This window comes from Canis lupus, chromosome 10 (genome assembly GCF_048164855.1).
Source record: "Canis lupus baileyi chromosome 10, mCanLup2.hap1, whole genome shotgun sequence".
NCBI classification, from domain to species: Eukaryota; Metazoa; Chordata; class Mammalia; order Carnivora; family Canidae; genus Canis; species Canis lupus.
In genome coordinates, this window is record NC_132847.1 from 23,791,632 (window position 1) to 23,817,164 (window position 25,533).

Consider the following 25,533-nt stretch of genomic DNA (forward strand, 5'->3'; position numbering starts at 1 on the left):
CATACAGTCAATAGTATTATCAATCTTAGTATTTATATTAAATATGCTTAAGATTCTACTTGATTTGGAAATTTTATTTTTTTTTAAAGATTTTATTTATTTATTCATGAGAGACACAGAGAGAGAGGCAGAGACACAGGCAGAGGGAGAAGCAGGCTCCATGCTGGGAGCCTGACATGGGACTCAATCCCGGTTCTCCAGGATCACACCCTGGGCTGAAGGCAGTGCTAAACCGCTGAGCCACCCGGGCTGCCCCGATTTGGAAATTTTAAATACTATCCCTTGAATCTATTGATTTGAGGCAATTAGCAAGCTCATTTTTATCCCTATCTTCTCTCTCTGCAGTATTTTATTGATTATTAGAAATTTCTACATTATTTAGGCGTGTAACATTTGCCTTCTGATCTGGCACCCTGATCTATGTTTGTTTTACTCTTCTACAGTTAAATACATTCAACACTCAAGGAAGATCTCTTTACCCCAATTTCATCAGCCTTGCCAAGTGGTGCTCTGACTGCTGATTTATGATTCTAGGAGGTTCTTCAGAAAGAACTCATGAAAATAATATTCTCTAATTTCTTAACTGTTTGTCTTTAAGCTTTTTATTTGAAGATCAGTTTGGTGGATAAAATTCTTGCCCCATAGTTTTCTGACTTTGAGTATCTTGCAGGTGTTATTCCACTGTTTGTTGTAGTGATTTTTGTCCTAAGAAAGTGCTAGAGGAGTGGAGAGGTGGGATCAGGGGAGCCCTCACTGTTAGCATGATGATGGACCTCACAAAGGCTTCTGTGATTTCAGAGTTTGGTTGAGGAGAGCTTCTCTGTTCGTCTTTCTCTCAGAATTTTTTACAGCCTTTGTTTCTAAGAGCCCTTTTTAAAGTTTTTTTTATAACCCCCTTCACTGCTTTCCAAGACTTCCCACCATCCCCAGCAATCTCACTTTGTTCAGTTTGGGCCTGGTTCTTGTAGTTCCCTTCGGGTAGGATCCTCTCTTTCTGAAAGGGAATAATTGCTGGAGATTTCTGAACTCTCTAAGGCCCTAGATCCCCTCCTCCCTCAAGGTTTTTCACCAGCTATTCTGCCTTTTTTCATCTCCAACAACCCTTTTTTTTTTCATCTCCAACAACTCTTAACACTTTGAAAGTTGCGTCCTGATTTCACCAAATAAGCAGTTGGTGGGTTTGTTATTATCCTTATTGAGTGTTGTTATCCTTGTTGATTGAGTGTGACAGTTCAGAGCCAAGACACTTCCGTGTTCCTTCTGAAATGGGACCTTCTCCTTTTTCTTTTTTTAAGATTTTATTTATTTATTCAGGAGAGACACAGAGAGAGAGGGAGAGGCAGAGACAGAGGCAGAGGGAGAAGCAGGCTCCATGCAGGGAGCCCAACGTGGGTGGGACTCTATCCTGAGACCACAGGAATACACCCTGAGCCAAAGTCAGATGCTCAACCGCTGAGCCACCCAGGCATCCCTCAACTGAACTTTTAAGGACATTAGATTTATTTGTCTGCATATCCTTCTGATAAACTTGTAGAAGTGACATTCCTGATTTAAAAGAGCAGGCACACTTCTGAAGCTTTTACTGTGTTTTGCCAAAGTACCCTGTAGAACGTTTGTACCAGTTGTGGACTTCCTTTTTAAAGCTAGTGGGTAGAGATGGCTGGGCGGCTCAGTTGGTTGAGCATCAACTCTTCATTTCAGCTCAGGTCATTTATCTCCAGGTTGAGGATCAGAGCCTCACAACAGGCTCAGCGGGAAGTCTGCTTCTCCCTCTCCTTCTGCTTCTTTCCCCACCCTCTCAAATAAATGGATAGGTAAAATCTTTAAAAGTAAATAAATAAATAAAGCTAGTGAATAGTTAGTGCAATCACTGCTCTCACATTTCTTGAGTTCCTAGACTCTCCTGAGCAAAATATTCCTTCTCTTTGCAGCCTCCTGCTTTGAGACTGATACACAGAAGCCCCCGGCCTAGATGCCCTAATATAGGGACAGGTGTCTGGAAAAACAGAAAGTCACTTAATAGTAAGAGCACAATAAGCTCTTCGGATTTTGGTCTTGAAAAGGTGGGCCAGTCCAACAGGTGGAAATGCCCCTGGAAATGGCTCAAGGAAGTCTCCTAGAGGGTGGTCAGATGAGTGCACTGAACCATGGATGCCAGGGTTTCCTATTTCTTCCCATCACTGATAAGCTCAGCAAGTAACCCAAATTCATAGTGATCCTGGAAGCACTCCTACCTGGAAAATAGGTAATATTTTCCCCTCTATACCTGACAGAACTATTCTAAAACAGCTAAATGGACTAGAGAAGCAGTTTTATTCTTGCCCATCCTGCCTTGGAAAACCTGAAAATGCAAGTGCATTAAAAATATCAAGTGCAGAGAGTTCTCAGAACCCTTCAAGCTGGCTTTCCAGCATCTGCAGAGGAAGGTTTTACCAGCCAAAGCTTGGGAAACATTAAAAGCTTTGAAACCTTATGATCCACTGCTATTAAAGAAATTTCTAAATTCTGAATATTCCTCTCCCATGGTCTCTCCTGTATCCTGACTCGCCAACAGCCCTGGGCCCCCACAAGAACAAATAATATGCAAAACTTTTTTTAGTCTACTTATGATAATTGCCTCAAATTAACATCACAAGGCAGTGGAAATTACATTCCCCAAAGGCTTCCTAGTGCAGGAAGTTACTGTGCAAAGGTAACTGCAAGGTAGGGACATAAAAATCAGGTTAGCTTCTGTTGTGCAAAAGTTTTTCTGTTAATCCATTATTTATATTCATAAAAGTTGGTGTTTCTGTATCCAAATGCATGAATATTTTAATCTGTTGTAAATGTAAGCTTAAGGTTTTTTTCTATTGAATTAGACAAGTCTCCCTGCCAGAAACCATGAAGTTGATGTTCTTAAAACAGCAATCTAGTGGCTGCTTTTACCTAACCAAATGAATGTTCAGCATTCAGATCACAGAAAGTTACAGCTCTTCCTATTTTGTACGCCTCAGGCCATACCAGGAGTTCAGTTTGAGGGCCTTTTTGCAAGCACACATTGATGAACTTTGTGCTCTTGAGGGAGGAGATGGCAGAGGGGAGCTGGAGACCAGGTGGCAGGGCAGCAGAGGACATAATTGGATAGGCCCTAGGACTGTCTTCAGATCTTTGAAGGGCTATTTTGTAGAAGATAGCTCATTCTTTGCTGTTCAAGGAAGGCATAGGGCCAAAGATTTAGAGCTATATGAAGTCAGACGTTATCTTTAAATAGAAAAACTTTAAACAATTATAGTTGTCTGAAAAATACAAAATAACTTCCTTGGGTTGAACTGAGCTTTCAGTCATCTCACATCTATAATAAATTAATTTTGAATGAGATACATAATTAATGATTTTACGGTTTAAAAACACATGGCCAAAGCTATTTGTTTTTAGAAAATCTTAAAAATGCCTTAGCAAAGCAAACTCTTTAGTTATTCTCACACTAGTTTTGTGGAAAAGGACCCTGTAAGTAATCACCTTGATCCCAATCAGATTTTGGAAAACTCTTGCCTGCCTGGCCACCCTTGACATCTACTCACATAAGAAATAATAGCAAAACAACAGAAATACTTCATATTTGTGTTCTTCCTCATTTTAAAATATCTGGATTGTAGCTGATTCTCTATATACATCTATGTATTTCCAAATTATATATTTGCATATCCCAGAGATGATTTTTGCTTCTGGAGGACTCATATCCTCAGCGTTACTTCTGTTAACTCCAAAGACCACTTTCCCCAGCACAAAAAGAAGAAAATGATTACATCATTCCTACCATTAATTAGCCAGTGGTGGTAGACAATCTCCTGACAGTTCAAGAAAAAAATCCTCTTGGGACGCCTGGGTGGCGCAGCGGTTGAGCGTCTGCCTTTGGCTCAGGGCGTGATTCCAGGGTCCCTGGATCGAGTCCCATATCAGTCTCTCTCCATGGAGCCTGCTTCTTCTCCCTCTTCCTATGTCTCTGCCTCTCAGTGTGTCTCTCATGGATAAATAAATAAAATCTTAAAAAAAAACCTCTTTTGAGAATGAAACTCTTCAGTTCGGACACTGTAGACCAGATAAGGCATATCTATAAGAATTTGTTAAATAGGGGGATCCCTGAGAGCAAGCTCTCTCTCTCTCTGTATGACTATCATAAATAAATTTTTTTTAAAAATTTAAAAAAAACAGAGAGAGAGAGAGAGAGAGGCAGAGACACAGGCAGAGGGAGAAGCAGGCTCCATGTGGGGGAGCCCCATGTGGGACTCCATCCCAGGACTCCAGGACCACGCCCTAGGCCAAAGGCAGGCGCCAAACTGCTGAGCGACCCAGGGATCCCCAATTTAGCTAAATTTAAGGTCACTTGTCATCCTACCCTTGACCCTCTTAGGGGAGAAAATGTTGCAGGAGGGATGATGATGATGAGTAGGAACCCTGGGCTCAGCTCCTGAGCTCTGAGGAACAAATGGAGGGATGAGTTCCAGGTGTTGGGCCCTTGGGGGACCTAGCTGCCAGTCACAGAGCAAGAACTGCACCTCTTTAATACACTCACAGAAGCTGGCCAGGGACTGGTTGGCACCACACCGTTCTCATCTTGACTACATCACAAATCACTGCTCAGCATCTGACCACGCAGTTTTTTGACAGTTTCTATATACATGTCCCCTGTGCTGTGAATATAAATTGTAGGTAAACTTTCTGGTTCCATTATCTATTTAGCCATAGGCCTGCCTGGCCTGTGGAGTAAGCAGGGGATCTCACATTTTAGAGCACCAGATTTAGCAAAATAAAAGTTCTAGACATCCGGTTAAATTTGAATTTCAGATAAACAACAAGTCATTTTTTTGTTGTAAGTATATCCCAAATGTGTTTTCTCTGGCAACCCTACCACGTTTTCTTTTTCTTTTTTTTTTAAGTTTTTATTTATTTATTCACGGGAGACAGAGAGAGAGGCAGAGACATAGACAGAAGGAGAAGCAGGCCCCCCATAGGGAGCCCGGTGTGGACTGGATCCCCAGAAGAGGATCATGCCCTGAGCTGAAGGCAGATGCTCAACCACTGAGCCACCCAGGTGTCCCCCTACAACATTTTCTAATCCATATTTAGACTTCGAAAGAAAAAAATGGGTGAGTGGATGGATGAAGAGAATGATCCACAAGACAGAAAGAAATTGCAGAGATGTAATTAATGAATATCAAACACGTTTTTGTCAATTTATAATATTTTCTTTTGATTTTTCACTTAAAATTATTTTTTATTTTTATGAAAATAATGTATACACATGAAAATTGAAATAGTTCTCAAAGACATATGTGAAAAATAGCAACTCCTACCCCAGACTGATAACCCAAAGTTACCCAGTTAAATAAACTCTTTCAGCTGTTTCTCCCAGTTTTAACTTCCTCCTCCATTTCTCTAGATAATACGCTTAAGGTGCTATTTTGTGGATTTGTCAATTTTAGACATTATCTGTTTTCTTGCAATTATGGGAGATGTGGATTTGCTTCTTTTATCCATTGGCACCTGCATCCTCCTTCTTGTTCCTCCAGCTTCCCAACACTGTTTATTACAGTCTTTGGCTAAATCAATAATCTGTATTTATGTTACTATGCTGTGTAAATTTTTGTAGTATTGCATTTATTTTTATAGTTTATGTGTCATGGATTTTTTTTTTGTAGGTAGTAATTGCTTCATGTTTTTTATTTACTCGTTTTTTTAAAAGATTTTATTTATTTATTATTTATTCATGAGCGACACATAAAGAGAGACAGAGGAAGAAGCAGACTCCCTGCAGGGAGCCTGATGCGGAACTCAATCCCAGGACCCCAGGATCATGACCTGAATCGAAGGCACTCACCATTGAGCCATGCAGGCGTCCCTACTCAGTTTTTTTTTTATATATAAACTTATTACTAATTCTTACAACTGTCTGATAGCCCCTCAACATAATTTTCTACCTGGGGATACCTATCAGGTGATCTGGCCATCTCTCACCTGAAGCTCTCTATCCTCTGGCTCAGAGGGGAGCTCTTGCCCCTGGGTCTTCCATCCCACTGTCATCAAGGCTTTCCTCAGCATCACCCTGGGCATCCCTTTGGTCTCTTCTGGGCATGTTGTCCTCATCCTTGGATTCCTCCCCTTTTTTTTAAGTTTTGTTTGTTTGTTTAATTTTAGAGATAGAGTGTGTGTGCGGCACAAGCAGAGGAAGGAGCAGAGGGAGAAGACAAGCAGACTCCCCGCTGAGCACAGAGCCTAAAGCAGGGCTTGACCCCATGACTCTAAGATCATGACCTGAGCCAAAATCAAGAATCAGACAGATGCTCAACTGACTGAGCCACCCAGGCACCCCTTCTCCTTGAATTATTCTTTTGCTTGGGTAGAGAGCTTCCTGAGAAAGGGAGCATGAGAGGCCCATTATTTGTGAGCTTTTGTGTCTGAAAGCATCTCTTTTTCTACCATTTCCCTTAATTAATGGTTTGGGTTTAGATTTCTAAGCTATAAATAAGTCTCACTTAGAGTTCTAAAGGCCTCACTCCATTATCTCCCGGCTGCCAGTGTTGCTGTTGAGAAGTCTGGTGCCATTCTGATTCCGGATCCTCTCAATTGACCTGTTTTCCCTCTCTAGGTCCTTTTAGGGTCTTTTCTTTATCCTTGGTATTCTGACATTTCATGGATAATAAATCTTGAAATAGAAATCTTATTTTTTGTCCCTGATGATTTTATAGCATTTTTAAAGCTTTCTTCTCCCTCAACCTAGACATTCTTCCTTTCCTCACCACCCCACATACCTGTTTCTCATGTCTGACACTTTCCTTAAATGTCTGGGGATCTTGGCTGTCTGATAATATCTAAGATTTATGCTTTGAGGGATCCCTGGGTGGCACAGCGGTTTAGCGCCTGCCTTTGGCCCAGGGCGCGATCCTGGAGACCCGGGATCGAATCCCATATCGGGCTCCTGGTGCGTGGAGCCTGCTTCTCCCTCTGCCTGTGTCTCTGCGCCTCTCTCTCTCTCTCTCTCTCTCTCTCTCTCTGTGTGTGACTATCATAAATAAATAAAAAATAAAAAATAAAAAAAAAAGATTTATGCTTTGAAGCAATGATTTGCTGGTCTGCATGTTTGGGTGGAACTTGTTGAACAGTGGACTTCCCTGTAGAGGATAGATGGTCATGACCTGGCTCTTCCATTGACAGTTTGTATCCATATCGTGTCTTTATGTGTAGGTCTCTCCCTTGACTTTGCTCAGCTGCTACAGAAAAGCATTCTGTAGTCTCTGTCCTGGGGATAAGGGTTGTCCTGGACCCACAGGTTTTCTGAAAACAAGGTGAGGAAAAGGAGCTGGGATTTGACCTTTTAGCATCTAGATTTTTTGTCTGTTCTTTACAGTTTCTGCACTTTATGCCCACCCTCCCCAGTGAGCACCTCAGATGACCTATAGGAATGGGCAAGGTGTGGGACCCCAATGCCCCCGGAACTGTGCTCTCTCACAGCCTTCAGCAACCCTCCCACCTGCAGCTCTGCCCTGGCGGTCCCCCAGAGCCAATGTGCAAGAATCAGGCCTTCAGCCTCCCCCTGCTGCTGTGTGACTCACTACTCCTTCCTCTGCTTCCCACCTTCCAAAAATGTGCACCATCCTTTGTCTGCTGCTGTCTCCTCGCCTGTTCTCATGGACCTTGTGCATTTGCAACTCTTTTTACTCCTTTGTAGGTGTTTTCAGCAGAGTTTTGGGAGGGAGCAGATGGAGATTCCTAAGAGGCTCTTTTGCCTCATTTACCCAGAAGTTCTTTCAGGTTCATTTTCACTCTGAAGTACTTGAGGAGAACAATTTCCAGACCCCGTTCTGAAATAACACTTGCTGTCAGTCAACACAATCACTTTTTATTTTACTTGGAGGTAGGTCATTCTTTATAGGAAAAGGATTTCAAAGTCCAAACACACACACACACACACACACACACATACACTAATCATATTAGTAAAACACTCTTGACCTTTTGAACAAGATCCAAATGTGGCCCTCTGCTTATGTCTAGGACTAGGGGACAAAAAGCATGAGAGGTATTTTGAGACATGACCCTGGCCCCAGTGCTTTACCAGACCTGTTCTGTCTCCCGAGCTTGAGTAAAAGCAAGAAAGCTGAATACCTTCTCCTTGGAATTAATCACGAGCCCCACCGCTCCCTGCTCTCTGTGTTTACACATGACTGCTATTGTGTTGTATCTGCTGGCGGATCTCCTTTCATCTACAGGCCACACAAAACTCTCTTCATTGAGAGCCGCACACGTGGCTCTTGAATTGAGAGGGGCATTTTAGCAATAATTCCTTATTCCTTTTACTGGAGGGCTCAAAGTCTTAAGGAGGGATCACTGTTGTTTCGGTGTGTTCTGCTGTGCCCAGCTGACACTAAGTCCAGATAAGCAAAGGGGAGAGAGCAGAGCCAGGAGGGTGTCACAGGGGGAGGTAGCTCTGTAGGTGGAGTATAGGGTTTACAGGAGAATGAAAGGACCAGGATGGAGAGGACCTTGAATACCACACTAAGGACTTCATACTTTCCTGTAGGCAGGATGAGCTACTCAAGGATCTTTAGCAGGAGAGTAACATGAGATAAACTATGCTTTAAAAAAATTTAAGTGAAAAAAGAAAAGAAAATTAAAGTAACATTTAGTTTGTTTTGTGCAGCAAAAAGAGAAAAGAAAACCCTTAAGTTGTAATAATACTGTGGCCTGATATCACTCTTTATAGTGAATAAATGCTGTCATATCCATGATTTCATTAAAAAAAAATTAAACTGATAGCTGTGGTTGGGAGGATTCAGAACAGGAAGAGGCTAGCATCTAGGCGGCCAGTTAGACAAAGTGGTTCTTAACCCTGGCTGCAAAAAAAAAAAAAAAAAAAAAAAAAAACCCTGGCTGCATAATCACTGGAAGAGCTTTTTAAAAAAATTCAGATCTGGGCCTCTACCCTGAGATTTGGTTTCAGGTGGTCTGAACCAAGGGAGGGAGGGAATAAGAATCTGTGTTCTTAAGACATTCCCTGGGTGGAGCCCTGAGCTATTGTGACAAACCAATAAAGGAGACCGGCCTCAAAGTGGGGAGGCAGAGGAGGAAACAGTTTGGAGGGAGGCTTCCCCCTAGGGAGGGGAAGGTGAGGAGGGAGTCCCACCTGAGCCCTGCCTGTTTCAGGGCTTAAGGGGAAGGAGACATGAGGAAGACCATCGAACTGGGCTTGGAGAGCCAAGTGGAGGCTGGTGCCTTCCCTACAAGAGAGCTAGAAGAAGATCAGATTTAGAAGAAGATGGTGCTAGGGGACATTCAAGTGCCAAAGGAGCCTGGGACTTGAGCATCTGGCTCCTACTTAAAGTCATGGAATGCACGGAGTTGGGGAAAGGAGACTACAGTTCACATCCTGCTGGTCACCCAAGTATGTGGACACACACATGGGTACATTTAGATACCCCGACAGTCCTCTCCTGCAGAAGTCAGAAAGCATGGTGGTTCAGAGATTGGGTTCTGGAAGCCAGCAGCCCCGTTCACTTGACTGCAGAAGCCCCAGCCTCTTCAGCGGCAGAAAGGCGAGATGCTAGCAGTATGGCTATTGGGATGACTTGATGAGATGCTGCCTGCAGAGGCTGGGCACAGAGCCTGGCACACAGGGAGCATTCTGTGAAGCTGGGAGTAATACTAAAATATGTAAGCTCACTTCTCAAGCCAGGGAGTCATCAAGCCTTTCATTCAGTGTGTCTCACTCCAGCAGCCAGAGAGCCATAAAGTATTTCATTCAGTGTTAGGGAACAAGTCCTCAGGAAGGCATGAAACCTTTAGTTTGTTGTTACCCATTTCAGGTGGCATTCTCTGGGTGTGTTTTTGATGAGTCCTTTGCTTTTTATTTCTAGGACTCCTAAAGAAATGACAGTCCCTTGGTGCTGTATTTAATTGGAGAGGAGCTCAGAGACGGGAGATTATAATTATGACGCCCGAAATGTCAAGCTCTTCAAAAGCCTGCCATTGCCCTCACTGTCACCCCAATCAGCTCTGGAAACCCAAACCCTGCACCCCCACTCCCCACCCCCAGAGCATACCCTGAGTCTCTCAGCCAGGCCTCACCTGGGAAATCTGAGTGACGTTGACATGCAGGCAGCAGGAAGACACACGGTGAACTGAGGAGCCTGTGCTGAGCTCAGAAGAGGTGAGTTGATGATCTGCTATTTATAGCCACACTAAGAGGCTCTGGCCGCCAGCTCGCCAGCTCGGTGTGAGGCTGCTGGAAATGATGCCTTCGCAGAGCTGAGAGCACAAAATGCAATTGGTGATTCATGGGCAGCAGCCACATGAAATACAAACATTTCTGTGCCCCAGCCCCACTCGCCTTTCAGACGCCCCATTTGGAAGCTTGTTGAACAGAGTTGCTAGCCTGCGGCCTCCCTGTCTGCATGTGTGTGGACAGAAAGTGAGGATAGGTGGGTTCTGCTCCAACCAGGGGCCTGAGAAGGGCAGCAGCACTCCCTGGAGGACACCAAGAGCCTGAGCCCACCCTTCCCAGAGGCCTTGGCCAGAACCCAGGTCAGGCTGAGTCAGAGCCAAGCCCTGGCCTCTGGAGGCCACCTGTGGTGCTGCCCCAGAGGGCTTGTGGGGGCAGAAAGAAAGGACACTTCCTGCTCCTGCCCTCTGTCTCTAGAGGCAGCACTCTCATGGAGCAGCTTCCTGATGATGCTTGTTCCGCAGGACGTACAAAAAGGTACAATGAGGAAATCCTGGTAGCTTTTTTATTTTTTCCCCCAATTTCATAGCCCAGCACCTGTTGCCTGAAATAGCTGTTGTTATTTTCCTTTGGTAATGTCTTGGCTTTCAGGCCAAAGTCTACTTGGAGGCCCTAACTCAACTCACCCTATGCGTGGAATGCACCAGGGATCTCAGCTTCCTGCAACCAAGACAGAATTGAAAGGACCCAACCAGGATAATGAGGCATAAACCAGGCAATCTCTGGAGCCAGACGGTTTGAGCTCAAATTCCATCTCCATAATTGCTGGCTACTTGGCCTCCATCACATTCCACCAAGACTCAGTTTCCTCACTGGGAAGATGGAGATAGTAACAGAACCTACCTCACTGGATTGTGAGGAAGATGAAAAGAAGAAATGTATGCAGAGGGGTCAGCAGAGTGCCCAGCATGTGGAAGCTGCAGCCCCTGCTGCCGTGTTGGGTTTTGCTATGGTGTCTTGGCCCCTCTCCTGACCCCACTCCTATAAGGCACTGAGGCTCCTTTATGGAGGTGGTACCCTTGATGTCTCGACAGGAACCCTCTACCCATTATGAATATACCTCTCATCAGCCAGCTTAGCAAGAATGATTTCACCACTGGGAAGTTTGTCCCCTTGCACTGCCTGCTCCCTCCCTTGCCTGGGAATCAGGTGCCTATCCCTTTTTTTTTTTTTTTTTTTTTTTTTTTTTTGTGATAGTCACAGAGAGAGAGAGAGAATGAGGCAGAGACACAGGCAGAGGGAGAAGCAGGCTCCATGCACCGGGAGCCCGACGTGGGATTCGATCCCGGGTCTCCAGGGTCTCCAGGATCGCGCCCTGGGCCAAAGGCAGGCGCCAAACCGCTGCGCCACCCAGGGATCCCAGGTGCCTATCCCTTGAGGTTAGACTATACCTGTGCTTGATCACCCTACTCTCTTGCCCTTCTGGGTCCTGGGGTAGCCCTTGAAGGCATTAACTATCACCATCTAGTAGAGGATCTCTCCTGAGGGTTCCTGGCAATAATGTGAGGTCTGTAGCCAGCAGGTTCCCCACCTCACCTACCAGCTGGACATGCATTACAAACTGCTGACTCATGAAGGCTCATGTGGTTTTGGCTGTTTGTACATTCTCTCATCTCCAGCTGTCAGCCAAAACATAATTGTAGCTGTCACTTTGGCAGCGAGATGCTGTGATGTGTCCTAATACAACTGCCTCAGCTCCACAGCAGTGAGCTTTTAGGAGATGGGAGGAATCTGCAGCTGCTCCTGTGGAGAGAGCCATTCTGAAAAGTGGTCTGTGTGATGTTCACCCAGGTGCAGCCATGGAGGTGATGTGAACACCAGAATAAGGCACTGCATTAGAACAGGCACTAGCATGCTTTCGTCTGCAGCTATAGTAATGCAATTCTGATGACATCAATTAATAAGAGAGAGGCTGTCATGGAAATGAGGCATTCTGAGCAGCTAAGAGAACTTGGAAACTACCTTTAGACTTAAATGAAAGTTGGACTCTAGTATGCATGAAGTGAATGAGGGGTTGGACATTTAAGTACATGGTATAGGGAGAGGATGCCAGAAATATAGTTGGAGCCATATTGGGAAGCAAGGGACTTGAAGGCCAAGCTTAGGGATGCCTGGGTGGCACAGTGGTTGAGCATCTGCCTTTGGCTCAGGTCGTGTTCCCAGAGTCCTGGGATCGAGTCCCACATCAGGCTCCTTGCAGGAAGCCTGCTTCTCCCTCTGCCTATGTCTCTGCCTCTGTGTGTGTGTGTGTGTGTGATGAATAAATAAATAAATCTTAAAAAAAAAAAAAAAGCCAAGCTTAGACTTGATCATGCAAGCAATAGGGAGCCATGAAGGACTTAAGGGAGAAAGGGATGTAGTCAGACAACACTGGGAGTCCAGGCTCAAACATTCTCAAGTAGAGGCAATAAAGGTAAGACTCCCTCTGTACAACAGTGGTAAGCTCCTTGGGAAGCTTTCTGGAGCACCTGGAGCATACTACCCTGGATTCAGGGGTGGCTGTGGCTTCATGCTTAGTGGGTAAAAGTGAGAAAGGCCAGCCCTTGTCAGGCCAGTTGAGTGTCCAGCAAGTAATGGGAGGCACAGGGCTCATGCCTTCCTTTGTCCTTGGTCCTTCTAGGCCAGAGTTCATTAAGGAAGCACTCCTGTGCTGATGTGATAAATGCAAGGGACTACAGGTACTTATGCCAAAGGTCAGGGGGCCTCCTGGGGTTGAGACATGGTCCCACTGCCTGTGGATATTGTCTCCCCTACCATACATATATGCTTAGAAAACAGCAGAGACAAATGTCCAGGTTTGATTGACAGAAGGATTCCTAGAAGGAAGGTTTTGCTTTTATAAGAGATTGTACTTAAAAAAAAAAAGATTTTATTTATTTATTCATGAGAGACACACAGAGAGGGGGGCAGAGACACAGGCAGAGGGAGAAGCAGGCTCCATGCAGGGAGCCTGATGTGGGACTCCATCCCAGGACTCCAGCATCACTCCCTGGGCCGAAGACAGACACTAAACCGCTGAGCCACTCAGACATCCCAGAGATTGTACTTAAATAAATCCCAGTTTATAGGTTGGTTTCATGAAGATAGAAAAATATGAAGTGTTGGGACCATTGACAGTGGATGAACCACCCACAGCAATGGAAGCCAGAGCATATCTAGACCATCATGTAAGTCAGGAGGAAAACAGGATTCAGTTGACAGAAATTCTATGTCCTCTTCTCAGAAGTGCATTGTTGTGGAAGCAGAGATTTGGCAGTGATTCTCCCTTTCAGCTGTAAGCTAGGGAGGGCAGGATACCTCTCAGGTTGTTAGGGGAGGAAAGGCAGGAGGAAGAAATCCCATTCTGGCATGAGCTTCCATCAGTGTTCCAGGGTTGGGCTGCCAAGGGGCAGGAGGGAGGAGATGCAGCATGTATTGAACAATGAGGAAGTCTGCTCACCTGGGCAGCTCCTGACACAAGGTGACTGTTGTGGGTGCCTGGAACACTTTGGCCTATGGATGGAGCCTGAACCTCATGCTCTTCCCTGAGGGGCAGGCAGCATGTCCTAACAACTACCTCTGCCTACCCATGGCTGGCTTGTAGTAGTATGCCAAAATGTAATTTTGCACTATTTAGTTTGCTTTTTCCTTTAGAATTTAACATATATTAGGTTTGCAATTTTTTTTTATTGTCTGAAAAGTCCAAACAATAGAGAGGTGCCTAGGCGGCTCAGTAGAGTCGGTTAGGTGTCTGACTCCACCTCAGATCATGATCTTGGGGTCCTGGGATTGAGCCCCACATTGTGCTCCCTGATCAGTGAGGAATCTGCTTCTACTCATGCTCAATCTCTCTCAATCTCTAAGTAAATAAATTTAAAAATCTTTTAAAAAATATAAAGAAATAAGAAGAATAAAGATAATAATAAAAAAAGAAAAAGGAAAAAATGGCCCTTAAATTTTTGCCAGGACAACTTCCACTGAAATTCTTTTAACATGGGACTGAAACTCAGGACCTTAAAATCAAGAGCCACACACTCTACCTCACCAAGCCAGCCAGACTCTGCCCCTTCATGATACTTTTTTTTTTTAAGATTTTATTTATTTATTCATAGAGACACAGAGAGAGAGAGAGAGGCAGAGACATAGGCAGAGGGAGAAGTAGGCTCCATGCAGGGAACCCAATGTGGGACTTGATCCCAGAACCCTAGGATCATGCCCTGAGCCAAAGGCAGACGCTCAACCGCTGAGCCACCCAGGCGTCCCCCATGATACATTTTAAAAGTGGATACAATCATGATTCTCCTCAGATATAAAATTAACGTGTTGAAGATTTATTTTAATTCATCAATTAATGAGAGAAGCACTAAAATATTACAACCAATTCAAAAGAGAACTCAAAGTATTACCCATAGATAGTCAGATAAGGAATGCTGATGTGATTTTAGAAATGGATTCGAAACTGGTCAATACCCACAAGGCAATAGTCAGTTGTACTCCACCAAGCAGTCTGTGTTTCAGTGAACGGGAATTGCTTGCATTCCTGTCAAGCTTCTACAACTTAACTTCCATCTTTAGAGTTGAGAGGTATCTAGTCAAAGACAGCAGAAGGCAGAGAGAACCTAAGTGGGTTGGTTACTCAGGACACCCACTCAATCTCAACATCTCACAATTGTTCCCTCCACTTGTAATTGGCTCCCTACCTATATCCCTCCTAGGATTTCCTCTACCCACTACCTCTGCTACCCACTACCAGATTGCCCAACTCCTTCGCCCATGTTCCAGGTGATGAAGCTGGAAGCTGGAAGGCCAACCTGGGAGAAACAACTATTGCCTGGGCTGAGCCAGCCAAGTGCTCCTAAGGCTCTGACTCTGCTTTTGTGGTGGTGGGTCCTGCAGTTGTGAGCCAGGCCAACTCAGGGCTGACAGTCACTTGGGGCCTTGTAAAAACAATGCTTAAGGTTTTATGAAAAGGGATCAGATTAGAAATACAGAGAGCGGGGAATCCCTGGGTGGCTCAGCGGTTCAGCGCCTGCCTTTGGCCTGGGGCGTGGTCCTGGAGTCCCGGGATCAAGTCCCGCGTCGTGCTCCTGGCGTGGAGCCTGCTTCTCCCTCTGCCTCTGTCTCTGCCTCTCTCTTTCTCTATGTCTATCATGAATAAATAAATAAAATCTTAAAAAAAAAAGAAAGAAATACAGAGAGGAAAGACTTGTGGTCCAGCACAAGAGACAAAGTGCTTGTCTAGTTCCTAGGATGACTTTGTGCATTTGGATTCTGAGTCCTCCTTTATTGTTTGAGTCAGCTTGGGTGGGTGCCTGTTCCCTACCTAAGAGAACAGCTGACATGTAAGATGTATTATGACTGATGGGCAGGGGTAATATCTCAATCCTCCCTGTCTGAGGCAATTTCCCACAGAGCTCATGGTCTGTGGCACTACAGAGTATTTCAGCAGCCCCAAAGGGCAAAGGGCAGAATTGTCCACGATACAGTAGGAAAGAACAAATACCTGACTCACTTTGCACCCTTGGACCATCACCTCACCTCCTATGAACAAGTTTTCTTTTTCTTTTTTTCCCTGTTTATTTTTTTAGTAATCTCTACACCTAATGTGGGGCTTGAGCTCATGACCCTGAGACCAAGAGTCACATACTCTTCTGACTGAGCCAGCCAAGTGCCCATGAACAAGTTTTCTTATTTTAAAAATTGGGGGGGGGGGGGCAATGCTCCTTTCTGGCTTGCCTCCTAGGGATGCTATGGGGTTCCAGTGAGAGGCATGGGTATGAGTCTACTGCCAAGGCCAGTCATGTGGTGGGAAATGAGCCCACAGCTCTGGCAGGATGGAGAGCTCGCCCCCTCTGTGCAAAGTGCTTTGGGAGAAGAGGTTTTGTGCAAATGGCCAATCATGATTAATTGATGGAGAGGCTCTCAGGCAAAGGATCAGATTTCACAGATAAATACACACACACACACACACACACACACACACTTTGGCTCTCCTGAGAAGGAAATGTTCATTCAGAGCAAGGCAAGCATATCTAAATGAGTGTTTTCCATACCTTCAACAGGTACCTTCTCAGAATCTTCATTCATGAGCATGAATTGAGTACCTGCTGTATGATAAGCACTGTCCTAGGCACTGAGATTCTGAGATAAAGAGTTAGCTCTTGCCCTTATGGTACTGGGAGGCAGACATACAAAAAGCTTTATGAAGGGTGTAATAAGCACAGACAGAGGATATTCCAGCAGCATCCAGGCAGAGCACCCACCTATGACCCCAGTGGCTTCAAGGATCTTCAGAGCATGTAAAGAGTAAAGTTGGGTGTTGCTGTAGTATTGAGGGAAGCATGGGACTGGCTGAAGTGGGCAGTTGGGCCAGTCATGTGGGGACTTGGGGGCCTCAGAGGGAATTCTATGCTTAAGAAAGTGACTGTTGGGGCACCTGGGTGACTCAGTGGTTGAGCATCTGCCTTTGGCTCAGGTTGTAATCCCAGAGTCCTGGGATAGAGTCCCACATCGGGCTCCCCACAGGGAGCCTGCTTCTTCCTCCGCCTGTGTCTCTGCTTCTCTCTTTGTGTCTCTCATGAATAAATAAATAAAATCTTAAAAAAAAAAAAAAAAGAAAGTGAGTGTTACGGTCAGATTTGTACTGTAGATCAGTTACTCTGCCCATGGAGCACAGATTTGAAGGGAACAGAGTAGAGGCCTAAGGACCCTTCAGGAGATAGTTATATGCATCCAAACAAGAAGCAATGACCTGAGGAAAGGAGTATACGGAACTGATTCAGGAAATAGTTGGGCCAAGATTTAACCTGAGAAGTGAGACAACAACGATCCTCAGGTTATTAGCAATGGTGACTGTGTGGGGAGAGTGGTACCACCCTAGGAGAGAGAAACCACAGGAAGAGAAGCAAGTAGTGGGGGAGTGGCTGGGTGAAATGATTCAGTCTGAGACATGTTGAATATGAAAGATCTATGTGCATCCGATAAAATCTTTAAAAAATAAATAAATAAACCCTAGAAAAAGGGCAGCTCTGGTGGCTCGGCGGTTTAGCGCCGCCTTTGGCCCAGGGCCTGATCCTGGAGATCCAGGATCGAGTCCCACATTGGGCTCCCTGTGTGGAGCCTGCTTCTCCCTCTGCCTGGGTCTCTGCCTCTCTCTCTGTGTCTCTCATGAATGAATAAATGAAATCTTAAAATATATATATATATATATATATATATATATATGTGCATCCGAGTGGAAGCATCCAGGGGGAAGGTGGATATGTAAGTCTGAAACCTAGGGAGTAGTTCGGGCTGTGAAGCTAGAATGACCATGGATACACACAGATTTATAAGACTGTGGCAGGGAGGAGAGAGCAGGAAAAGAAGTGGAGGGGCCACCTTTGGCCCGAAATCCTCCCCTGATGAGAAGGAAGGTGAGAGGAGGGGACAGGGCAAAGCCTCCTTATGGGAAATAGGAGAGAATCTGATCCAGGCCTAGCAACACAGGGGCCCTGCTGGCTTGGAGGTGATACATCTGCATTGGCACAGATCTGTCCCCCTCAGGATTTTCTATAGGACCTAAAAGCCAAGAAGGCTAGGCTGGCCTCTATTGCCTGGGCTGGTGGTCTTGCTAGAAGGTTGAGGCAGAAGAAAGTAAGAGGTATGGAGCAGAGACAGCTAGCTATTTGCCAAAAAACTGTCACCCTCTGTCTTTCTATAGAATAAAATTGAGGGTAGGAAGGAGTCTCCTGGCAGAGATGACATTTTTCAACACACACCCTCCCCTCACATCTGTTGCATCTCAGAAGAGTCAAGTGACTTATTCTTGCCAATAGAATGTTGATCAGGGAAGACATGTGTCCTTTGCAGCCCAAGATATTTAAGTAGCAGATATACCATCTCCACCTTTCCTTTCTCCTGCTTCCAAATTAAGATCCTCTTGGAAACCACATGTTGGAGATGGCAGAGCCACAAGGTAGAAGGTTCCTTGTCCCTGACTCATCACTTAGAGGAGAGACACTAACCAAACAGGAACTCCTGTTTGGGTTTAATGTAAGCAAGAAACCAACTATATTGTCTGAGTCAGTATACAGTTTGGGATTTCTTTGTTACATCATCTAACATTTCCCTAATTATTACAGAGCTTAAGAAGATTCTTCATTGTTCAGATGGTTCTGATGGGGCTAGGCTGGGGAAACAATTGAGGCTTCCAGGGACAGAAGGTTTTTGTTAAAGTCTAAGAGCAGAAGTGGGGATCCCTGGGTGGCGCAGCGGTTTGGCGCCTGCCTTTGGCCCAGGGCGCGATCCTGGAGACCCGGGATTGAGTCCCATGTTGGGCTCCCGGTGCATGGAGCCTGCTTCTCCCTCTGCCTGTGTCTCTGCCTCTCTCTCGCTCTCTGTGTGTGACTGTCATAAAAAAATAATAAAAAATTAAAAAAAAAAGAAAATATAAGAGCAGAAGTGGAGAGAAGACTGGAAATATCTAACAAGTAGGGGATCAAAGCCTCTGGTAGAATTCAGGAGGCTAAGATTTCAGAGAGAATCTATCCCACTGTGTGGCAAGAGCCAAGTAGAAGAAGGCGAGGAACAGTAAGCAGGTTCAGGAATCGTGATGCTGGAAGTCAGGAATTGTGTTGGCTGGTTAGTCCACTTGGATGTCATAGTCTGTGATGAAGCAGGATGTCGGGTAGAGAGTAAGCCTCAGAGGACTGGCTCTCCTCTTGCAACCAGGGCACCAAGAAGGAGTGCTTTAGTAAAAAAGAAAAGACTAGCAGGACTGCCATCCCTCAGTCCTGTGCCATGGCTGACTGGACCTGAGCAGTACATCTTGTCGCTGCTTAGGATTTTCCCACTAGCCCACCTGAGATGCACACCTGAAAGCTGGACTATGAAAGGAACACCTATAAATGCTGAGGTAGGCTCACTCCAACCAGAATCAGCCTGACCTAGCAAGAGTGCTATCTTCAGTTGGTAGAGCAGCTTGGAACTCTCCAAAGTGCTTATTTACCTATCCTTTTGAACCTCCTAGATATCTCAGGGACACCCATATGAAGACGGTATCTCTCTGTGCCAGGTAGAGTCAACCAAAATGTTAAGTGAGATTCCTCAAGATGGGGTAGAGCCTGGATCTCCTGAAAGGTGCCAAAACAAGAGTAGGAGCAGCAGAATACTCAAGATAATAGTTGTAAAAATAAGAGAAGTTTATTTTTCTTTTTAAAAAAGAGAGGGCAGCCCGGGTGACTCAGCGGTTTAGCACCTGCCTTCAGCCCAGGATCAAGTCCCACGTAGGGCTCCCTACATGGAGCCTGCTTCTCCCTCTGCCTGTCTCTCTCTCTTTCTTTCTCTCTCTCTCTCTCTCTCTCTCTCCCCTGTCTGTCATGAGTAAATAAATAAAATCTTTAAAAAATATAAAATAAATTTTAAAAAATTTTAAAAAGAGAGAGAGACACTGGAGTGGCTCAATGGGTCAAGTGTTTGATTCTGGGTTTTGGCTCAGTCATTATCCCAGGGTTCTGGGATCGAGCCCTATGTCCAGCTCCTGGCTCAGTGGAAAGTCTGCTTGTCCCCCTCCCTTTGCCCCTCCTCCACCTTGTGCACTCTCTCTCTCTCAAATAAATAAATCTTTTTTTTTTTTTTTTTTTTTTTTAATTTATGATAGTCACAGTGAGAGAGAGAGAGATACAGGCAGAGACACAGGCAGAGGGAGAAGCAGGCTCCATGCACCAGGAGCCCGACGTGGGACTTGATCCCGGGTCTCCAGGATCGCGCCCTGGGCCAAAGGCAGGTGCTAAACCGCTGCACCACCCAGGGATCCCTCAAATAAATAAATCTTAAAAAAAAAAAAAAGTCTGAGGTAGATCAAGGGTCAAGGTTGCTGTGACCCTCCACAATTTCAGAGGCTAAGGCTCCTTCTCTTTTATTGCTCTCCTCTATTGTTCCATAACAAATCACTTCAAAACTCATTGGCTTAAAACAACAATAAACATTCATTATTTCACACTTTCTGTGCATCAGGAATTCAGGAGTGACTTATCTGGGTGCTTCTGGATTGAGCTATCTCATGAGATTGCAGTCAGGGTGTCAGATGGAGCCCTGGTCATTTGAAGCCTTAACCGGGACTGCAATACTGCTTACAAGTTGGTTCCAGCTGGTGACAATAAGGCTCCCATTTCTCACCACCAGTCATCCTCCATAGAGTTACTTGAGTGTGCTTACAACCTGGCAGCTGGCTTCTACACATGTAGAGCAAGTGATTCAAAAAGAAGTGAGACAGGGGTGCCTGTGTGGTATAGTGAGTTAAGTGTCCAACTCTTGGTTTTGGCTCAGGTCGTGATCTGGGGGTTGTGGGATAGAGCTCCAAGTTGGACTCAGCACTGACCTCAGAGCCTACTAAAGCTTCTCTCTCCCTCTCCCTTTGCCGTTCCTATCCTCCACCCTACTTACCCTCTCTCTCTCTCTCTCAAATAAATAAATAAATCTTTAAAAAGAAGAAGAAGAAGAAGAAGAAAGAAGAAGAAGAAGAAGACGACAGAAGCTGCAATGTCTTTTATGATGTAGTTTCAGAAGTCACACTGTTGGGGATCCCTGGGTGGCTCAGCGGTTTAGCGCCTGCCTTTGGCCTAGGGCGTGGTCCTGGAGTCCCAGGATCGAGTCCCACATCAGGCTCCTGGCATGGAGCCTGCTTCTCCCTCTGCCTGTGTCTCTGTCTCTCTCTCTCTCTCTCTCTCTCTCTCTGTCTCTAATGAATAAATAAAATCTTTAAAAAAAAAAAAGAAGAAGAAGTCACACTGTCATTTCTGCAACATTCTACTGGTTACACAAGTCAGCCCTATTTAGCATGGACAAAACTAAGCAAGGACATGAATACCAGAATTTAAGAGTCACTGGAGGCCATCTTGGAAGTTGGGCCACTTCATCTGCCATCCTCAGTGTGGCTTCCCCCTCTCATGTCTTTTTTTTTTTTTTTTTTTTTTTTTTTTTTTTTTTTTCCCCTCTCATGTCTTAAGATGGCTGCTCTAACTCTAATTATCACATCCCCAAAAGTGCTTTGTAGCTAGCACAAATAAGGGAGAAAAGAAGAAGGCATACCTTTTCCCTTTAAGGATACTTTCTAGAAGTTGGATATACCATTGTACTTATATCTCATTGACCAAAACTTAGCTGCATAGCTGGAAAGGAGGCTAGGAAATTTAGCAGTCTATCTATCTACCTGTCTATTTATTTATTTATTAAATAGGCCCCATCCCCAATTTGGGGCTTAAACTCATGAACCCAAGACCAAGAGTCTCATGCTGTACCAACTGAACCAGCCAGATGCTCCTGGTATTTATTTGTGATGGTTATATGCTCAGATATGGGGGGGTAGTTAGCAGTCTCTGCCACATTAGCAATGTTCCTGTGTATATTTCAAAAGATGGGGAGGGGAGAATATAGACCATCACTATCTTGGGTTACTGACCTGTCTAAGGACTCATGACCCATCTTGTCTGGTAAATAATTGTGTGTGTGCATGTGTGTGTATATGTTTCAGCCATGGGGGAGGAGTGCAGATTAGTGCTTTACCCTATAATTAGTGAATCTCAATGTAAAATAATCTTAGAAAATAGTCCTTAGAAGAGCTCAGGAGACAAATGAGCGATAAAAACAGACTTAATTCTAAAAGCCCAGTCAAAGGTGGCCCCAAGAATGAAGATGATCCAGAAAATGAGAAGATCATCACAGGAGGCACCGTGAGGGCAGCCTCATTCTGCACTCAGACCTGCAGGTTTAAATAAATTCTAGGCAGCCCGATTTACTGATCCAAATGCAGAAGCACAGATGGGCAACTCTACCAGCTGTGTTTTTAAAAGATCATATGATTCCTGATCAATTAACCGAAGAGACAAATGCAGACGTGTTTAAAGCTGAGCTGCAGATTTGCTCAGAGACCTCTTAGAGATCAGAGCCAAGCTTGAACAACCAGCTGGGTGCTGACTCAAGATGGGGTGAGGGAGTAGGGATGGTGATGAGCCATCAGACAGCCAGAGAATTCTGAGGCTTAAGAGGTCCACAGACAAGCTTACCTGGCAGAAGTAGGGCAGGGCTCTGACTTGGCTGAGTGACCAGTGACAGGAGGCACTGCTGGCCTAGAGGAAAGCAAAGTCTGAAGCAAGAAGCCTGGGGCTGAAGCACCCAAGAGGACAATTGGTACTGCTAAGGCCCTTCTGACAGGGGCTGGCTTTCTCCTTGCTACACAGCCTGCCTGGGCAACAGATCCTTATCTTGAGGGTAGAAGAGTTAAACTGAGGACTCTGAGGTACTTGCTTTGTGAGGGTTGGCTGGGAGTTTCTTACCTGACCGCCTGGTCTCACATGCCCTGCCCATGCCCCAAGCTGGAGAACATACCTGGGTCCTGAGTCCTGCTACCTGGCCATCTCCATATGAAGATGGCAGGACACCTAGGACATACTCGGGCCACAACCCATGCTCCTTATTGCCTATGGGTTGCCAATCATCACCATATTGCTGCTGTACAAGGGTCACTTTCCAGAGCAGGGAGGGGGTCATCAAAGCTCCCAGTCTTCTTCACTTTGGCCTGAGTCCCAAGTTCACCAAGAACTTGGGGGACCTCTACAGGCTCATAGTTTGAAGACCCTTTCAAGAGAGATGCTTCCAGGAATGGCCAATATCAGGCTCCAGCCATGGGTGGAGAAGCAAGTCCCTGGAGGCTAAGGGTGGGCTGGCAAGGGGAGCCAAAGCATCTTGCAGCAGACTTGAATTGGCTTGGGGAATCTAGGACTCTTCATCATGGCTCTGTTGTACCACTGATTAATGGGACAGATGATAGACTACCCACCTGGGGACACAGAGCAGGGGAAACTTCATATGACATCACTCCAGACATAGAAAGAAAGCAAAACCGTGGAGGGTGCAATGTGCAGTGATGGGTACAAGTACAAGATACAGAAATAATGGTGAAGGGGAGTGTGCTGGGAGAGTGGTAAAGGAAAGCCTCACAGAAGAAGTGATACCTGCAAGAAAGAATGGAAGTTCCTCAGCTAAGAGTGGAGCCAGGTGAAGAAGGGCATCCAGAAAGAGGCAACAGCAGATCCCAAAGGTCTTTCTTTGAAACCGCCTGTGGTAGAGGTAGAGAATTTCCTTTCCTGATATGTTTACTGTACTCTGAAGTTTCTGAGCCCTTTCAGGGTGCAGTGTGGACTTGATCTCTTCTACTAAGCCACTGAAAGGAATCAGAGACACGATACTCCCTCTCTTCAGGGTTTGTTGGATTTTCTTTTATCTTTTAGTCCTCAGTACCTGGTTATGACTGTGGAAGTACCTTAACAAAGGAGAGGATGCTTTTCTGATCTTGAAGAATCTACCCCAAAACCAGTCCTTCTCTATGTTAAGTCCCCAAATGACCTTGGAAGGCCCCTTAGGCATGACTGTCCCCAGTAGCCTCTGATGCGGTAGGAGGCAGGGCTAGGAGGTGCACTGGGTGGGGGAATCTGATCTCCCCTCCTTGGTGTAAGACTCAATCTCTCAAGGTGTCTGGGTCTCTCTGGGATCCTTTGGAGCCCTCAGCATTGTTAGAGCACACATTCTGCCTCTTACAGATGGCCTGGAAGTGTGAGAAGTTTCATCTAGCTCAGGCTGACATATCCTCATCGCTTATTTTGTGGTATACAAGGTAGCTTTTCCTCCAGGACCCAGGAAAATGTGATATGCAAACAAATCACCAGGCGACCCAAAACCCAACAGCTGCTCTGCAGTTCTTCTATGAAGACAGAAAGAAGTAGGGGCCCCAAGAGGTCCAAGCCCACCTCCTTCTTGGTGAAACTGGGAAAGTGGAACTGAAACAGAGCCATGCTGGGATGCTACCCTGTCTCCAGCTCCAGGTAGACCAGGAACCTCAGGCACAGAGCTACAAGTGCCCAGTGAGGCTATGGGAGGATTTGCAGTGCAGGTAGAGGGTGGGCCCTGCCCTAAGTATCAAGGTCTTGGCCAGCCCAGCTCATTCATTCATGTACCCCTTTCCCCCGATTATTGCTCTTCTCACTGGGATGTGCAAATACTCTCCTGGAAGCCTTGGTCTTTCTCTCCCCTTTGCCAGCTATAACACCAAGACCTAGCTCAGATCACATTCCCTCTGGCTCAGAAATGCCTTAATTACAAACTCCTTGGTCTGGTATTCAAAGCCCCACCTACTACAGTACTAACTCACCCCTCATGCTGGATCTTGTCTTTATCTGGTCCAGATGCTCCCTTGTTGCTGCTAACGTCCTGGTCCAGCTCCAGTGCTGTATTACCTATCAAGTCTTCCTTGTCACCCGCTGCCCTCTGAACCTATGGCCTAAGGGATGGAGCTTTTTACTAGATTTGCATCTTTAATTACAGAGTGATACATACTTGTAAAAACATTCCCACATTATAGACGTGTACACTGTAAAATGAGAGTGTGTCATCCCAACTTTCTTTCCCTAGAACTGGACCTAGTTAACAGTCAGGCAGACACTTGGGTACCCATTTTATCCAGCAGGTAAGGAGCCCTTGGGGGGCCTTCCATAACCACTTGACACTCTGACCAAGGGTTTCAGAGGTGGTGATTTGGGTTGACTTTGAAAGAAAATCTTCAAGGTCATTCTGTGGGACCCCTTGATTTCTTCCAAAGAACAGAGGCTCAGGGAGGCATTTCTGATTCATACAGAAATATCTATTCTATTCCCCCAAGAACTAGAAACTCAAGTTCAAAAGGCATCTTCGCCCAGCACTACTCCCACTATAATCCCTGAACTGGAAGTCTGGCTATGGCTTTGTCCCAATGGCCACAGGGAATAAAGGAAAAGTTTTCAGAAGGAGAGTAGCATTTTAGACACAGATCATGAGCTGGAGATGATAAGTTTGGAAGAAGCGAATGCCTTTGAGTGAACAATAAAGTTGGCCTGGACTCAGGCAGACACTGTGGAATATGGAAGAGGCAGATGAGGGTGAGCGACAGGAAGGAGACTCTAGCTCAGGTGTTGTGGATATGGGTTCCAGATCAACAGTTGCATTTAGCAAACAGTTGCTGATTGGATTGGATTGGATTGGATTGGATTGGATTGGATTGGATTGGATTCAGAGTGTGAGGACCTGAGCATTCCCACACCTTTTCATAGGTAAATAGTTGAAGGCAATGACAAAACCCATTCTGGTAATCTAGATGACTGGAGAGGACTAGTCAATCAGTGCAGACCTGACTGGGTACCCAGATCTTGATATAGACATATAGAGACACACAGAGGCTCCTAGACACCATGATCTTGAAGCAGATGTTCCAGGTACACAGCTGACCACTT

The 25,533-nt window shown here is 45.4% G+C and overlaps 1 long non-coding RNA gene across 2 annotated transcripts; it reads left to right on the forward strand.

Moving 5' to 3' along the window:
• The first annotated feature begins 7,209 nt into the window (after positions 1 to 7,209).
• LOC140641353 (uncharacterized) lies at positions 7,210 to 16,853 on the forward strand. Of its 2 annotated transcripts, none has more exons than XR_012037886.1 (4): positions 7,210 to 7,322; positions 9,891 to 10,183; positions 10,847 to 11,404; positions 11,619 to 16,853. It is a non-coding gene; the product is annotated as an uncharacterized lncRNA (long non-coding RNA). The 2 variants fall into 2 exon arrangements; XR_012037885.1 differs by lacking the exon at positions 7,210 to 7,322 and adding an exon at positions 8,983 to 9,418.
• The last annotated feature ends 8,680 nt before the right edge of the window (positions 16,854 to 25,533 follow it).